Source organism: Ptychodera flava, chromosome 21 (genome assembly GCF_041260155.1).
Source record: "Ptychodera flava strain L36383 chromosome 21, AS_Pfla_20210202, whole genome shotgun sequence".
Lineage (NCBI taxonomy): Eukaryota > Metazoa > Hemichordata > Enteropneusta > Ptychoderidae > Ptychodera > Ptychodera flava.
In genome coordinates this window covers 11,957,548-11,975,214 of record NC_091948.1, presented here as the reverse complement: position 1 = coordinate 11,975,214, position 17,667 = coordinate 11,957,548, and the positions used below count along the sequence as shown (strand labels likewise).

Sequence of the window (17,667 nt, the reverse complement as noted above, 5' to 3'; positions counted from 1 at the left end):
TACACCGTTTTGCTGTTCGATAATGAAATGATATATGCAGTTCCAAATGCAGTATTTCAATACTCTTACGTTCGTATCTACAATGAGAGGATATCTGTTGTAAATAAAATGTGAATTTAATGTTATAGTCACGACAACCCAAGGAGTATGAAATTTCCAATCTCATACTTAAAAATCACTGAGTTCTGAATTTCAATTTTCTGTGTACTTATAAAACTAATTTCCTGTGAATTTATCATTTTACATAAGCGTTATCAAGGTTTGAGGCTTTGGGATTTGAAAAAATTCCAATTATCTTATGATCAGATATCATCGGTAATCATCAATATTTTAAATTTGTCATCTTATCAACTTCTCTACTTAACTCCCGAGGAAAACCAGGCATACAATCGATTTTTCAAGTATTTGGGGAATTGTAATGGTGTGATATATCTTACTGTAACTTTACTTGTAGGAGCTTACTAGTATCTACTGAAAATAAAAACTGTAAAACATCATAGCTTGTGCTTCCTTTGTGGTGTGGTGATCCGACGTTTCTTGTTTTGTTCTGTTTCATTCTTGATCACTTATTAGGTTTGAGTATCCGATTTTGACATTGCAGTCTTATGAACACCTTTCTTGCTCAAACCTCACAAAGCTACAAAAGTCACGATTCACCCTTCCATTTCCTTTCATGTCTTCTTTTCCAGGAATTACTGGTACCGCGCCGAGGAAGTTGTTTTCGAAGCCCGCAAAACTATATAGACTATGTACAGTTGTTTATAGTCAGTGGTTGTTCTATTGTTGTGAACAAACAGAAAGCCGGAGAATTAGGGCTGCAACGTGGAAGTGCCGCATGGCATGTTGTCAATATCAGCGTAACTGAGAAGTCGACTCCCCTTAAATTTGCATAATAATATTCATTACAATCAATTTGCATACAATAGGTAAAACCTTGATAACCAGACTACAGATCGGTTCTGATGGAGTATCTGGACTCGTCTAATGAAACAATACGGAGAAAAGACGATTTGCGATTTCCAGGAGATTGAAATTTGATCAAAACGCGAACCTTTTCCAACTTTTTTCCAAGTCGTTCAAAAGTTTTAGAATGGTCGAGCCAAAACGAGGCCAGACGGTGACGTCACTATCCAACATGGCGGACATCGATGGCTCCGGATATCCTAATGATGGCACTTCGGAAAAAGATGAAATTTTGACATCGACCAAGCCAGGTAGGATAAAATCCATATTTGGATTTTTACTGTTTGATTTTGCAGAAAAGGCAGATTTCGATTTTTGAGTTTTTTAAGGACGTGATTTCTAGTTCATGCACGTTTTATTCAACTCTTCGAGGTCGCTCCCGTCTACCGAGGTAAAGCTCAAGCAATACTGGCCGTGACACGTTGGGTACACTGAAGACGTAGTTAAAACGTCGGTTTTTATACCAGTGAAGTAACAATTCGAATGTCGGGATGTCTGTCTACTTTAGTAAGATTTATCAACGAAGTAGGGTGATCACGACTTTTTCGTAGCAGTCTTTGCACGTCTTCCCGACCCGGGGCCCCGTACTCATTCAAAGCTGAGTGACATGACGTTTTCGAAGCGAGCGCAGAAGCCAAGGTTCGCTTTGAATGTGAATTTCACCCTTATTACTCACAGGGCCAATCTACTCAGAAGCCGAAAATTGTGCAAATTACTGCAAACTTTCAACTCACAGCCAAGTGAAACTGCTCGTCATCACACATTTTAACCGTGCTTGAGTGTCTGTTGTACAGCCCGGCAGTCCCCAACTGATCACTTCCGTACATCGGAAACTGCCGTGCTTCTGTCATTATTATGCAGCTCGCAAGTGTAAAAGAATGAAATGAACTCGTGCCACTATTGAATAACCCAAAAGCGTTGACCGATAGAGTCGCTATGTGCGAACTGTGAGAAAGGTGACCCATTGCCCCGTAATCGTAACAATAACACAACTCAGCGTAATACAGTGACAGGTTGTTCGGAAGTTTTTAACTAGTATTATTCAAAAGAGGGGTGGGGCTCTAAAGCCCAAAGGGTTAATTATGCTGCCCTGGACTGGAAATCAAGCAAGAAAATACATAAAAAAACCAGATGGACAAGTAGGTTACAGTTAATTAATAGCCCGACTGCAGCCTCCGCTGTTAGGTTCCATAAACTGTACCATTGCATTTTCTATCCACCAGAAGATGTATTTTTGCCTCTCTTCAACTTGTTCCCAAAACTGAAGGAGTTTCCTCTCAAAATGTATACACCTAAGTAAACAATTGTTTTCCTTGTCCTGAAAATATAGGTCACCAGAAGCTGACAGAAATTGCCTTCTAATTAACTTGTCAGATAACCCTCAGAAATTTTGAGATATATTTTTAGGGCCCATTGTATGATAATTTTGACTGTAGGCCAATGACAGGACTGTGAGAGAGAACGGCACAGTGGTGTTAGGGTCACAAGAAGCATGATTGTGGGTTAAACCAACATGCATCAAACCTCTTGGTGTAATGACAAAGGTCATAAGTCCTGAAATCAGTTCTTGTTCTCTTGTAGATATCCATGTGTGGTTTTTTTACCTCCAGGTTTTAAAAAACAACTTTGTAATGAAGATTCATGAGGTTTTGCAAATGCATCTGTTTAAGTAGGTGAATGCAATGTCTTTGATAGTGGATGGGTATAGGCATGTTATTGACTTCAATAGGTCAGATGTGAACACAACACTGGTAAACGTATACACATGAATCACCAATTAGTCCCACATTATAAAAATCAGTACCATGAGTGTGATGATCATACAAAGTGGAGAATGATTAATCTTTGCTTTGAAGTGTGGCATTTACTGCAAATTGACAGAAAATACACAAATATTTCACAAGTTACAGATATTCAAATAATTCAGCCATTACAGCAGTGATACTCATGCTTTCTGCATTCGAAAACTGAGCTACTGGTATTTGCTCTGTAAAACTGTAACTGAGAGACCTTATATATATTTGAGTGAGCAGTTAGCGATCTCTCCATCATCAAACAGTGATTTAGACTCCACATATCACATGTTATTGCGGTCCTTAACAATGTTTATAAAATTTTAAGAATCTTAAATGGTTTTTATTCTTACTTTAGGATGTCATAGAACATGCCTGTATAGTGTGGGACTTTATCCCTGCCAGTACATGTTTGTAAAATGAATCCAGGATGCAGAAAGTCAAGTCTTATGATAGAATCAGCTTAAAACAAGATTCCCTGCAAATTAGTAATGTAATATAATTTAAAACATTGAATTATTCTGAATCTGAATCACAGCCAGAATTGATTTGTCACATTTATGTATTGCTGATGGCTACGTATCAACAAAAGTGTGAAATACAGTACTGTACATGATACCTGGAGTGATTTCTCTTATATTTCACAACAGTTATATAAAGAAATATTCTTGAATGAAGGCTTGGAAGGGAGGACGCCGACCATTCCAGGATTAATCAGTGCCAGAATAATTCCAGTGTGGCTTTCTGTTTGCTGGCACTGATCTCTGTTAGCTATTATCAAAAGACCTTCTAACCTCTCCCTAACTCTCTATTGAGCATTAGATCATGTCCAGTAATCAGTCTTCCTGCCGATGATATAGTCTAGATCTGCTCTAATGACTACTCAATGGTAGATGGCTTCTTGAAAAACCAACGTCCATTACAGTTGGAAAGCATCCAGGTGCCGTTTAGTAATGAGAAAGACTCCTCCAATATCTCAAGTGATATTTGCTTGAACTTTGATTATCTGATTTCATAAAGTGTTTTTTTTTTCTTTCTAAGCGTTACAGAGTATGCTTTTCTTGTAAAAAAAGGCAACGCTTGGTTCAACGTATGTCAGTTTCTGTACATAAATGATAAAGGAATATTTCTATATTTCATTTTAAGTGAAAGTGTCAGTGATCATTGAATAGTATTTGAAAGCCAAGTAAGAGGACATAAATGTTAATCTCGACCCCAGGGGCTGCATTCCTGAATTTAGAAGTTGACTTCTGTGGAAAGTGATCCCAGTGATCCATGAGCTTGAATTTCAAACTACATGTACCTCCTAGTGTTCCATTTTGGTTTTACATTTCTTGCAACCAAAGCAAAGCAGAAGGGTGAATATCATGGTCTTTTCCAAAACATAAAAATTACATTAAGTAAGTGTGCCTTGATATTGAAAGGCAAACTTTTGCTCAAACTGTCTGTAAGAAAATTTTGAACCATTCTTTTTCAAAATCAAGAATTAAAACAGACGCGTCACCATTCAAATTTGATAATTGAGAAACAAAATACCTGATATTTAAAGACATCTTAAATTCAAAATGTCCATCAACCCTGAAAGTTTTCAATTTTCACAAAAATAAACTGGTGAAAATGTTTGTAATGTCATGAACTTCAAAATGCGCTGACACATTGTGTGGTAGCCCAAAAGATTATTGTAAAAGCTCGGGAATTTGAAATCTGAGACATTCTATTTTAACATAATATGTGTAGTTGTTTTGAAATCAATTTTATGTTTGAAAGTGTCTTGGGCAATGAAATGCATCTGAGTAAGGTTTCACTTTGCTTTGGAGAGTTTTTTGGTTCAAACGTGCAGAGAGAGAGAGAGAGCTGGGAATATGGAATGATAGAAAACATCAGATGTATTATGCTGTTATCATCTTCAAGAGAATTAAATGCTTTTGCTCTTTTTGGATTGGTTTAATCTGTTTGCTTTGAAAGGACTGAGGTTGACAATAGCATTACATGTATCTTCCTTGGTCATCCTTTGAAGCATAAATGTGTTGCAGTTAGGTTAAAACAATTGTCATGTGAGAATGTTCAGATCCTCTACAGACTCTCAATAATCTTATACAGAGAAGCATTTTTGACATAGGCTGCATCATGAGACTATAAGATTCCCTGCAGGGGGAAACATGGTGTTTCTTTCAATAAATATAGCCATGTTTAAACAGTACATTTATTATAAAAGCACTACCACGCTTACAACTTGAAACCGTATTACCGTATATCCACTTTCACAACTCTTGATGCCTACCCTGTGGTCATATCCATCCTATCAAATAAATGTTTCACATGAGACCACAAGGATATTAAATTTTTTCATTTTTTTTCCACAATACTTCCTCCAGCCAACAGCTAGTACTGCTGCGATGAAAATACACTGGTTTGCTAGGTGTCTTTATCAAAAGGTCATGGATTAATAGTAAATATCACTTTTAAACAATAAATACAAAGTAAATAAAGGTATCTTTATTAAAAAGGGGCACAAACATGATATAGTGGGGCTATTTTTGTAGCAAATATCTAATTTTATGATTAAATTAATACGAAGACATGGAGACTAATGATATTTATAACATTCAGGGATGGTATTACAAATGGTTTATTGACATAGATGGTTAATGTTTGAAAAACATAGCAAAGCGTAACCACGTCACCAATTAATCTCTACATTACTGACAGTTGATCAGGTACTGTATCATCTGATTTGTATGCATATCACAAAACCAATTCTTGATAGAGAAGGGGAATCGTGATATTCTATACTCTCGCCGTGTACTGTTGATATTTCATCAATTTTTAATTCAATTTTGTCATAATTTTTGTAACGCCCACATGCGTTGATCAACCGTTTGAAACGTTACTTGTCTGAGCCGAGTTTTTCTTTTTTGTGGCAATTCAAAGTGTAGCTACTATGGAATTTAATTTTCCTTGAATTTTTTGTGCAGTAATCTTTAACTGGAAATGTCACTAGTGATTTGTCTGGCACAAGAATTTATGGCAAAAACTCTTGAACCGAACCCTACTGTATTAAAAACGAAAAAGCAGAAGCAAAACTGTTGATATTAAAGCATAATAAAACCTATATTTTCAAAGAGATAAATATTTTGAAAAAAAAAGGAAAGAGAATGAAACTGCCATTAATTATACATGTACTGATGAAGTGACCTTTGTCGAGACATTTGAAAACTAATATTCAGTGAAATTCATCATAGAAATAGTAAAAATGTTAAAGGATAGTGATCTCATATCAAAATAGAGTGAGCATGTATATTTCTGTCATACCACTTTGTAATAATTATTTGATAATTATTTGACATTGAACAAGATATTGCCACACACAGTACCAATATTCTCACCAGTTGTTCGCGCATCTCAAAATCATTCTGCTTGCTTTCTTGAAGTTACTTCACGACTTACACTGTAATGTAATGATAGTATGCTCTCGCTGAAGTTGTGTTGCATCATGAAGTTTTCACTCCAGGCCCAAAGCCAGATCATTTGCTGAAGAACGTGAATTCACATCTTGATTACTTGCATAAGTTACATACTAAACAGCAAATTATGCATTTGAAGACTAATATCATCAGTGAGGCTTAACAACCCAATTCATAAACAGGATGATAGTCTTGAACTCCTGTACAAATAGACAGCCACAGACACACAGACACACCCTATGAATAATGCAAGCACTGGACAGCTACACTACATAGGAGTTTAATATGTATTTTAATTATAGGATAAAGCCCGAGTACGAGGGCTCTTCTGGTATATAAAGTCCAACCCAACGATAAAATGTCGAGGCCGCAGGCCGAGACATTTATTGTAGGGTTGGACTTTATATACCAGAAGAGCCCGAGTACGAGGGTTTTATCCGACTTAAAAAACTATCGCCCCTAACTGATATATTTTCGTTTTCAATGTGTTTCCGTCAACCGTCCCCTTTGTCAATGTAACATGTTTAGGATATGAATTAAAACTTTATTTGTGAATAGCCTTCCAATATAATGGAACATCCTATAAATGCCCTAGGCCACATTATATAAATGCCCTAGGGCACAGCAGATTTTCTGTTGCAGCTGGTTTCCGCTGTGTTACCAAATTTGAATATTAAAACGTACCAGATGTCTACAGAATATGACATGTTCACTTTTGATTGGACAGTACTTTACTACGGCGCTGTCATTCGTTTCTGGAATTTGGTGACCAAGGCTTTATGAGTAGATAAAACACCCTGAATTGAGCACTCTGATTGGTCAATCAACAGTAGTTTAATATGTATTTTAATTATGAAAGTTGATCCACAATAAATTACTCAGGTCTCTTGTGAAGTTCTGTGCAGGTGGGATTAATGCTGACCTAGCATATAATGATAGGCAAGATGGTAATTATAATTTATATGCTGATCACTTGGGATTCTTCAGATGATAGATCTGCAAAATAAACCCAGCAACTTTCTTTCCAATGCCAATGTCATGCTGGCAGCTTCTGTATTTATCCTTAATGTTATACATATTGGCAGATGAAAATGGAAAAAATTCCTAAGTTTCTTCAAAAAATTAATGCAATGTCAATAAAATCTGTTGGTAGGGGCCACTCAAATTTGCAGTGTCTGATATGCAGGCTGTCTGTTTCTTGTCAATATGCAATCTGATTAAAATCTGATGTAGAGATGGGCCGGCCTTTATACTATCATCATATTATGGTGTGCATTTTTCTTAGGTCCTCCTCTCTACGTCTGAATCTCAGCCATAGGAAATCCTGTTAAAATCTCGCGCTTTCTCAAGCCAATCAGAATGCGTGTTACAGAAAGCTCTAGAGGAGAGGAAATGTGAACAACATGGTGACATAGAGTGTGTAGCTAATGTGCCGAGGAAGCTGCTTTCTGATTAGTACTTTACCTTGAAAAAAGGAGATTTCCTATGGTGCAGGTTCAGATGTAGTGAGGACTGCAGAAAAATAAAGACCGTAGTAAGATAGCGTAAAGTATCGACCCACCTCTGCATTGAATTTAATCAGATTGGTTGATATGAGAAAGAGAAATTTCTGTCAGAAATAGTGTACACATTCATTACATTTGCTGCACAAGAAGTCGACATGCAAGGCATCAGTATTTAAGGAGTCTTTTGCCCAAGGTAAAAGATTCTAATGTGAACAAGTCTCTCAGTTAATTTCTTCCTCATGTTGCAATCCGGTGTCTGTAATTTGAGCTCTTTGGATAAGGGTTGTATAGTCTGGACGATTGTGAAGGTTCAATAATTCGTATCCTGCATGAGCATTCTGGCTATCCCTTGCTGGAGAACATGTATCTCTGTTTTTCTGTCGTTTTATAGTTTTCTTTCAACTGCTTCAACCAATCATGTAATAGGCTTGGAGAAGGATTGTGTGCGTAAGCATATGCATAAATCATCACTACATCTTATGAGCAACTACATGTACCGGTAATCAGACTTACTTGCAGACAGCCCAACATTCAGATGTTGCCACTTTAGGGAAAGGTGGTAGTGGTTATTACTGTGGTTCTACAATTCAGATTGCTGGCCTGGAAAGGGTAAAGTTCAAATCTACAGACATGAGAGGAGGAGAGAAATTCAGAACAGAGGAGGAGCAAATGATTTTGGTAGAATTTGGAAGATGCAGCAGGCCTTCAGTGTGATGCAGTCATGGAAAGGCTCTTGTCCTTGCTGATGTATTCGCAGAATATTTACCTTTCCCCGGTAGGTTGAGAGGACACAGGAATTTTTCAGTCCATGACGTCAGTGCTTGTGCGAAATTCTGCTTACTGTGTAAACTCCCTAGGTTGTCATTGGCATGAAATTTAATGAAATTTAATGGTTTGCGCCGTCAATGGTCACAGAATCTGGCAGTTTATCAGGTGCCCTGGCCAATTTGATTGCATGTGATATACGCAAAAAACCACTTTCACATCCTGCATATTCAGTGTCGCAACAGCCTGGATGGTTCAACGATGTACCAGTCTGATACTGGAATACAATAAAAAGTGTCTATAAATCGATGGGAAAATTCCCTGTTGGATTACTGAAAGCCATTTTCAGAACAGTTGTGTTGCCTGAGACTGTTGTAGGTGAGTATCCTGCAGACTTTAAATCCAGGGTGATGGTTGTGAATCAGAAGAAATGAAAACCGACACTGTGCAGTAAGTGAGATGGTAGTTGTAAGTAAAGACATACCAATGAGAGAATTCGTCATTCATTTCGTGTTGTGCCCATTTCCTTCTCATATGCATGGATTTGTTTTTTTTTCCACATGCTCATTTGAGAAATCACTGAGCATGATTGCATACAGTAGATGTGTTGATCACTCGATGACAGTAGACTGGCACAACATAACCACAATACTCCATTGGGTCTCATCTCACCAGGTTGATTTGAAGGTAGTGAGAAACTATACATGATCTTTAAGATTGGTACAGATTTTGGAAACATGTGCATAAAAAAATTCATTTCTGATTGAAAGAAGAGCTATAGATACCTTTCATCATTGGATGACATGGGAATTGATAGTAAAGTGGTTCCTTGGTTTACCTGCTATTCAAGGGATAGGATATAGATGTATACGAGATGTAAATGTGCTGCAGTGTTGTATTGGTCTCTATTCAAGCTTCATGTAAGTCAGATCTAGAAGTTCATTGTCTGGCGTTTGATGTCAGGTGGCCTGCGGGCTTAAGTTTTGCAATGGCTTCTCAGAAGACAAAGTTTGACGTACATTGTAGACTTGAAGCAAATTACAAAATGGCTGATGAGGATTAATTTCAATAACAACCCAGTTTGGTATCGCATCAGTGGAGACAAAAATCATCCAGCAAAATGCCAATTTTGAATTTCAGCCTGTATTTGTAGGGGGAGGGGTGGGGGTGAAATCATTCTTGTCAATAAAGTACGGGCAGTGGGATTATGTGATTGCGATAAATGGTAATGGAGCATATAAGCTTCACCTAGGCATAGAGCCAGACTCAGCCAGTACTCAGGTCTGGTTTATGAAATAGCCATCTTGTGGTCAAAAAGTCAATTTACAAGCTATGCCTAGCGGGGCAGGACTTCTTAAGTGTAATTGGTCCCATTTTGTCTGGAGAGCTAAATGCAATAATACATCTCTTGTGCAGTTCTGGTTGGGATATAATAACAAGGATTGATGTATTTGAACTTTAACTGGAGCTGCATTGTATGGTAGTTGGAGACAAAGTGGTTATAAACAAGCAGCCCATATACATGTACCAAAGTAATTCAATTAAACTGAGATTGCAGTTGCCCATTTTGGTAAATTAAGAACTTTTAATGCCCACCTATTTTTAAAAAAGAACCCAGTTATAAGTATCCAGGACACAGAGTAGATCTGTTGTAGGTCGGCAGCAGAGTTCTTTGTACTGAAGTGCATTTTGCCAAGTGGTTTCTCCTTGAAGTATGGTTCCTTGTATAAACTTAGTTCCTGGCTGTACAGATTGCATGAAACCCCAGAAATAATATTCAGGTTGCAGCCTCGACTAGAATGCAAGATGGTTTACCACACTGCGATACAGAGAAAATGTAGTGTTGGAAATTGATTCCTCTCATTCGTACAAACTATCCATTAATTCAGATGAATTGATATTTTGGAGCTTCTACCCCAGCTGACCCTTCTATCATTGAGGGCTTTGTCGGCAAATCTGGCTTATGTTTCATTCCTCAGCATTTTTGGCATTTGAAATCTCAAAAAAGACGAGAGGCTTTTACAAAAAGGCTTCTATTTTTGTGGTGATTAGTAAAGCACACATCTAATAAATCTTGATATTCATGTAATTGTATGTCACGACAGTATTTATTAATCCCCACGGACACAGTCCGGGGGGACTTATAGGTTTGGTCATGTCCGTGCGTGCGTGCGTCCGTCCGTCTGTGCGTCCGTCCGTCCGTTCACGCAGATATCTCAGATACGCCTGGAGCGATTTCATTCAAACTTGGTACATAGATTACTTCATATGTCATACATATGCACGTCGATTTGTTTTTTGATACGATCCAATATGGCCGCCAGGTGGCCATTTTATTACGATTTTTTCATGTACAGAGCCATAACTCAGGCATATCAAAACCGATTTTATTCAAAGTTGGTACAAGGACATTGACCAATGTCATAGACATGCACGTCAATTTGGTTTGTGATACGATCCAATATGGCCTCCAGGCGGCCATTTTGTTACGATTTTTTCATGTACAGAGCCATAACTCAGGCATATCTCAACCGATTTTATTCAAAGTTGGTACAAGGACATCGACCTATGTAATATATATGCACCTTGATTTGTTTTGTGAAACGATCCAATATGGTCGCTGTGTGGCCATTTTGTTACGTTTTTTTCATGTACAGAACCATAACTCAGACATGTATCAAGCAAATTTATTCAAAGTTGGTACAAGGAGATTGACTTATGTCATACATATGCACGTCAATTTGTTTTGTGATATGATCCAATATGGCTGCCGTGTGGCCATTTTGTTATGATTTTTCATGTACAGAGCCATAACTCAGGCATATCTCAACCGATTTTATTCAAAGTTGGTACAAGGACATTGACCAATGTCATACATATGTAAGTCAATTTGTTTCATGATATGATCCAATATGGCTGCATGGCAGCCATTTTGTTACAATTTTTTCATGTCCTTAGCCAAAACTAGGGCACGTCTCAACCGATTTTATTCACCGATTTTATTCAAACTTAGTAAAAGGACATCACAGACCAAATTCATGAAGAGGACTCTATCCTCTCTGAGGACTTGTAATCAAAGTACCCATTAACAAGTGGGGACTGTGTCATCTACGATGACTTGTTGATGATGTTTCTCTGTGAATGAATTGAAAGACTTTTACAGGTGACCTTCACGTTTCTGTAGCAGGCAGTTTTAGCATTTACATGGGGGATATGCAAAAACAAAATAGTTTATCTTGTCCCCAACATGGTGATTCTGTGAGCATTTTGGAATGGGGAGTTACAGGATGTCCGATATAACTCATTAACAGGCTATATAAAGCAATACACTGCAAGTGATGGATGATCTCACAGTCCTCATGAATATTCATACCATGTCTGCTCTGACAATTCAGACAGTATTCAAGAGAAATATTTATCCTGGGTGACTTCAAAAGGGATGAAATGTCTTATTTTTGGCTGCTTTTCTTCCAATCGTTGTTTAAAATCAAATTCTAAAAGTTAACGGCTAATGTGATGCAAGCAGTGCATGTAAAATTGTGCAGTATGCGTATTTTGTTGGGCATGCGTGGTGATGCATATTGAGTGGAAAGGCAAAGACTTGTAATCATCTATCGAAATCAAAGGAATGATTTCCAATTCAAGATACCCTTTGAAACAAGATTCTTATTAAATATTCACTTTGAAAATTTGGGTAATTATTAAATATTCCATCATCCAAACGGTTACCCTGCCACATCCCTGAACCCTAAAATTACATTAAGATACCATAATGTTTTGAGCACGGAAGGACTGAATTGATGGGAATAAGCAGTGAGGGAATATGAAGAAGATAAAACATGTATTCTTCCGAGTGTTACAATGCTTTGTTGTGTCCCCAGATACTTTCATTTGCAACCGCACATTGATTTTCTTGACAGTATCAAAGAGGAAAGTACAGACAGATCAAAATCTTTGCGCATCAAAATTGACAGATACAAACAAGTCTTTTGTTTTCATCAAGAGAAAACATACATGGAAAATGACATTGGCATGAGTGAGACAGATCAGTTACAAAACCTTGTTAGACATTTGAAATAGAATGTGTTCTGTTTGTCAGTCAGGAAGCTTTTTTGTCCACATAAAATATGCAATTTTAATATTTGAACAAGGGCTTGCATCAAACGATCAAGATGTAAGATTGTTGTAAATTATTTACACCAGGACTCTAGTGCAGGAATTGTCTTTGACATTTGACAGTGTAGTAATGATTGGAGTCTGGGTGCAGTGTTTGCCATTGACTTACAGCCTAGTCACATTTATGTTGAAGGTTAATTTCTGTAATTAGTAAGTATGAAATGAAATATATTTGTACATGTGTCAATGTATGTGTATGCATGTTTATATATATACATGTATATATATATATATATATATATATATAATATATATATATATATATATATATATATATATATATATATATGTGTGTGTGTGTGTGGTGTGTGTGTGTGTTTGTATATATATATATATATATATATATATATATCAGAAATAGATATGATATGTATATGGACATTAACATGTGCACACTGTATATATGTAAAATATTTTATATATTTTCATGCTGTATATATACACACATGTCTGTGAGTAAATCTGCATTTTTTAGATAAATACATAAATGTACATACAAATATAAGGACATACATGTAAATTACAGGTAGAATATATGTGGATGTGTTATGGGGTCTTTGTAGAGTGACAGAAACAGAGAAAGTAATGTGTGTACATATGGTAATCACGGACGCTGTGTTCAAATATCATTCTGATAGTTTACGTAATCGACTTTAATTCATTCATTAAAACACAATATCAATCATGTTGGTCATGATTAGCATTTCCCTTTCAGGGCGATATCAGTATCAGAAAATTGCCCAGTAATGCAAAGTTTAACCAAGCCTTATTAATATGCAGAGTGGTGTTCTTTTTCATTTCCTATTGATTTACCCTCATTCCTTGTGTATATTTGCTGGATTTTTTTTTTTCAATTGAATGTGAGTGAAAAATGCCTAACTTTGGACTGTAGGCAATGTAGCAAGATCAGGTGCATATGTAATGTGGAAGCTAAGCGATGATATATGGAATAATTTGCCATAATGATGATAGACTATTCTTCAATTAGTATGCATGCATATTTATGCATAACCTTTTTTATTTCACCAGGCTCTCAGAAAAAATATTTGTTATAATATGCTGTGTTTTTAATCGCAAGCATCATGTTATACTGCAATGATAGCATGTGCCAATAAAATCTTGCTTTCAATAGCAAAGATACATGTACTGTGTCATGTCATCTTGTGTTTATGTAGATGTCACGCCATGATATTCTGTATGCAAAGTCATATACTATGTATATGCAGCCACCTTGATTATCATTTTTTCAGCCCCATGTAGCATATCGTCAGTTAATTTTTGTTGAGTATTGATTTCTGACTGTTGTGCCCTAGTGTACCATTTCGCGACTTGCGTACATCAGAAGGCATTTTGTATAAAATGGAAAAAAACATGGTCATATAATATCAGCTTTTCTTTTGTACATCCGAAGCGACCTAGATATTTTTAGAGTAATATACAGTACCCACTGAATGAGGACAGATGAAACTGAACCAGTTTGAAAAATACATGTACACTCACATTCATACAGATGTATGCAAATGTGTAAAAACACTCACTGGTTGGTACTCTCTATTCAACGTTCACGTGAACACACTAAAAATACACTCAGAGAATATTCTAGTACAGATGTTGGAATTGTATTTTTGCCCATCGGGCATTCATGCTCAGGTACTCCGTATGCATGATAGCTTACTGGGTTTTGAGTAAGCTCTCTTAATAAATTCCGTGAAATATGGCAGATAATCCCTATTTTCCCGGCATCTTCAGTTTTACAGCTTCCTAATGCTACCTCCAGGCAGTGCTACTCAGCTTGGAAGAAATTTTTACCCCGTTTAAATGTACGTGATATCCTTTGCACGACATGGCAATTTAAAGATGTGCGTTGCATTTAACTCAACAGATGAGTCAGCAGTCTGACAATAAATTTTGAATAAATAATGTTCCAGGTCGCATTTTCTATTGTTAACAGAACAAGTTGAACTCTGCTTCTGTTGTTGTCTCTGCCTCACAGTTTTCCCATCTTTAATTGCATGCGCAGCAAATGTAAATATGGAAGAGAAAGTGTATTTCCTGGAAAAATCAGTGTTTATGTCTTTCCAGTGCTATCAAATGCAGCTTTCCAGTCAAAGGGCAGAGTTCAGGAGGAAAAAGTAGGGTTGAGACGATTGCTGAAAGGCTCTTCTTGGGTTGATACAGTTGCATTATGGTGTAAGGAGATTGGTAGCCTAGATTCAATTCGTCCGCTTGTCTCTGTACCTCCGACCCACTCCCGGGAGTGGGTCAGAGGTACAGAGGCAAGCAGACGAATTGAATCTAGGCTAGGAGATTGGCATTTAGCAGAGATTGAAATAACGGGGACAAGTTGTTTCGAGCCATGGCCAAGATGTGTTTAAAATGTAATTGTAGTGAGATGGTTGTCTTTCACAAAATTTGATCATAGCATCAAAACCGAATGCCATCCTCAGCGGAAAAAAAAAATCTTGAAGAATGCTGCATCACTGGTTGCCATGGTAACATGTTGTCTCCCTATGGTGGACATTCAATGCTCAGTGCCCGAATGGCATTCATTCCTAGGTTACAATTTGTAGTTCAGCAGTGAGCATTTGAATGTCGTCAACATCCTGTGTGTATGGCGGTAGAACACAATTGATGGATATGTAATGTGGCTTTTTGAGGTTGCTAAATCTACGAGTTCTCAGATGCATTAGAGTAATCACAAGAGATGAATAGAGTCAGACGATTGGGCTTAAGTCACTGCAGAAGGGGGGGAAAATTGTATTTTACAAGAATGTCCTTGATTATTCACGCTTTTCAGTGTGGCATTAGCAGTAAATTGATAGAACGATATAGCAACATGCCACGTTTTCAATTGCACCATTCGTAGTTCTGTGCTCATGTTGTTAGGTACTCAATGTGCTGCATTTTGTTCCCAATATTCTCACATTCTATTTGCTGAATAGGACAGTTAATGCAACAGCTATAAATGTGAGCATTAAAATTTGATATTCCTCTCAAAATGTCTTTATAAAGACTTTTTGATGATGTTCCCCAACTCTGATTAAGAAGGTTGCTTGGAGAGTGGTGTAAAATGAATTATTGCTTCATTTGAGGCTGTTATTGGCAAAATGGCTTCCTGTGTGCTTTTCATTATTTCTCTCAGCAACCCTCACGATTATGATATTTCCTGAACACCTTTGGCCATTGTAAATTTTGGTTGCCAAGATACTAACATCATGTAACATTACATTTTCCCTTTGTCTTGCTGTCAATTGTTGCCAACTTGGATGAATTCTAGGCGTATACAATGCATGTGTTTTGCATCGATGCATATTATAAGCTAAAATGTTGGTGTAGAGTGATGTCATCTTTGTGGCCAGGCACTCCTGTATCTGTTTTGTTGAAATATTCTATAATTTTGATTTGCCTTCATAATCATCTTAGTCTAGAAAAATGTGGTACATCGCAAAACTGACTGTGGAAAGAAAAGAAATTTGAAGTGAAATGCTGTAATCTATTTTGATCATTATTTTCTGTGCAAGATTGAGATGTAAAAGGAATAAAATCATCAATTGAACTTGTGTAATAGTAGGGGATTATTATTTTTCGAGCAATAATACAGGTATAATGGTACATGTACATTCTTGACCAGTTTAATTGGAATTCATAATCATCATGATTGTGTATCACAAAATTGTCTGTACCATTATGCAAAATTGGGTATGACAAAAATTACAGTGCATACGTGTATTTTGTGGAGAATGCTGATTTGAAAAACTGTCTTCTCTGATGATGTTTGATGGCCCTGATTGACCCTTGCTTTGTGAATTCAGTGCAGCGCATGACATGATGAAAACGCTACCAGTTGATCCGAATTGTACGTCGGAATTGCAAGGCTATGGAATATCTGTGCTGTGTGAAGTCAAGCTGCCTTGACAACTTTTTACTGAAGGTAATCTGATTCAGTTTTTTTTGCTGAAATGAAATACAGTCATATTGTATGTACAGTATCGAGGGACATGTTGTATTTTTGATACTATACATCCGAGATGCTGATAGACTTTGCGGATGTGAGCGGGAAATAACTTATCTAACATAGTTGAACACTGCGAGAATTCGTCTCAAGGAGTTTACTGTTGAAATCTTGTCAAGTGACTGCCTATAACATTAGGGCAGCCTGTCTGATGACAGTGTATATGTAATGGAGATTTTGCTCTGGGAATACACCAGGCGTTTTTTGTTATTGAGGCCCTCTCTATAGGAGACTGGTTAAGAGTGTCTGAGACAGTATTTGATTAAATTTGTCTGGCTGTAGTCTAGATGTTTTCCTCAATAGCATGTATGTTTTTCTCAAAATCTCCGGGAAGGTGTTCGACATCTGTTGGTTGGCCGAGGTCACCTGTCATTTGGTTTTATTTTACACTGGTTAGACATCATCCCCAGTCTTGTGGATATGAGGTAGTACATGCTCTCTGAAAAATCAAACAACAACAACAACAACAACAACAACAATAATAACAATAATAATTACAACAATGAGAGACAAAGGAATTTAAAAAATGCACATTTTCTGTCTGCAGGCCAAGCTATTTTGACTAAAAGCGACAGAATTGTGCCAGCAATGTGTGGTGAAAAGGTTGAAAATACATTGACGATTAATCAGTGTCCAGAAATTTGAAATCTAAAATCACAAATTTTGACTTATGTCAAAATGTATGAAGGCATACAGAATCCATTGAGAAAAGCATCTGGTTGTAATAATACTATCCTTAACAATTAATATAGTCCAATACAAGTTTGCAGTGTAATGTTGAACATGTGCTACATGTACATATAATTGATGAAATGGTCTTTATGAACTTTAAGTGTGTAGCGTGTATTAGATCTGTCAACATGTTACGGATATGTGGCCTTCAAAATTGAAATACATGTTATGTAATTTGTTTGAGTTCCAATTTGTTGTGATTTTAATGCTCAATGCCATCACGGACTTTAATTGAGTTTTAATTGTCGGTTTATCAT

The 17,667-nt window shown here is 36.9% G+C and overlaps 1 protein-coding gene across 11 annotated transcripts in view; it reads left to right on the top strand.

Moving 5' to 3' along the window:
• Positions 1-1,077: 1,077 nt before the first annotated feature.
• LOC139121412 (uncharacterized) overlaps positions 1,078-17,667 on the top strand; it is a 120,572-nt gene continuing 103,982 nt past the window's right edge. For all 11 annotated transcript variants that reach the window (XM_070686263.1, XM_070686262.1, XM_070686260.1 and 8 more), the window contains exon 1: positions 1,078-1,214. The gene's annotated coding sequence lies outside the window, so the exon portion shown is untranslated. The remainder of the gene's footprint in view (positions 1,215-17,667) is intronic.